Source organism: Scylla paramamosain, unplaced genomic scaffold (assembly GCF_035594125.1).
Source record: "Scylla paramamosain isolate STU-SP2022 unplaced genomic scaffold, ASM3559412v1 Contig2, whole genome shotgun sequence".
NCBI lineage: Eukaryota > Metazoa > Arthropoda > Malacostraca > Decapoda > Portunidae > Scylla > Scylla paramamosain.
The window spans coordinates 3067501-3068566 of NW_026973667.1; positions in this window are offsets into that span (position 1 = coordinate 3067501).

Below are 1066 nucleotides of genomic sequence, written 5' to 3' on the forward strand. Positions count from 1 at the left end.
GAGAGAGAGAGAGAGAGATAGTTCAATAAATGTAGCAAACTAGTAAACAAACAAATTAAAAACTTGTCAACGAGAGAGAGAGAGAGAGAGAGAGAGAGAGAGAGAGAGAGAGAGAGAGAGAGAGAGAGAGGATAGAAAATAAACAAAAATATTCAAATTCCATTGACGTAGCGACCAGAGAGAGAGAGAGAGAGAGAGAGAGAGAGAGAGAGAGAGAGAGAGAGAGAGAGAGAGAGAGAGAGAGAGAGAGAGAGGATGAAGCGTAAATCTAATACTGCAAAGGATAATGAAGATAAAAAGTAAATAATTAATAAATAGAGGAATTAAAAGAAATGAATGAAAAAAAATATTTAAAAAAATAATAAAAAAACAGAAAACGAAAATTATATGTAATCTTTATTTTTTTCTTTATTATTGTTGTTGTTGTTGTTGTTGTTGTTGTTGTTGTTGTTGTTGTTGTTGTTGTTGTTGTTGTTGTTGTTGTTGTTGTTGTTGTTGTTGTTGTTGTTGTTGTTGTTGTTGTTGGTGTTGGTGTTGATATTCTCTCTCTCTCTCTCTCTCTCTCTCTCTCTCTCTCTCTCTCTCTCTCTCTCTCTCTCTCTCTCTCTCTCTCTCTCTCTCTCTCCCCCTTCTTACGCACACACGCACACACACACACACTCAATCAGCATTAACATATGACATGAATATATTTTTAACAACTACTACGTCCCCCTCTCTCTCTCTCTCTCTCTCTCTCTCTCTCTCTCTCTCTCTCTCTCTCTCTCTCTCTCTCTCTCTCTCTCTCAGTTAACAGATACAGAGAAGGAAAAGAAATGGAATAAAGAAGAAATTATTTGACGAGCGAATGGTAACAAGTAAATAAATAGATAAATAAACTGAAGAAAGAGGAAAATATGATGATTCTAATTACTTAAAGAAAAATAGCGAAAAAAGTAAAAAAAAAAAGAATTTGAACAGGAATATTACTTGTTGCTGGCTGTTACTACTACTACTACTACTACTACTACTACTACTACGACAACTACTACTACTACTAATAATAATAATAATGATAAACTAAAGC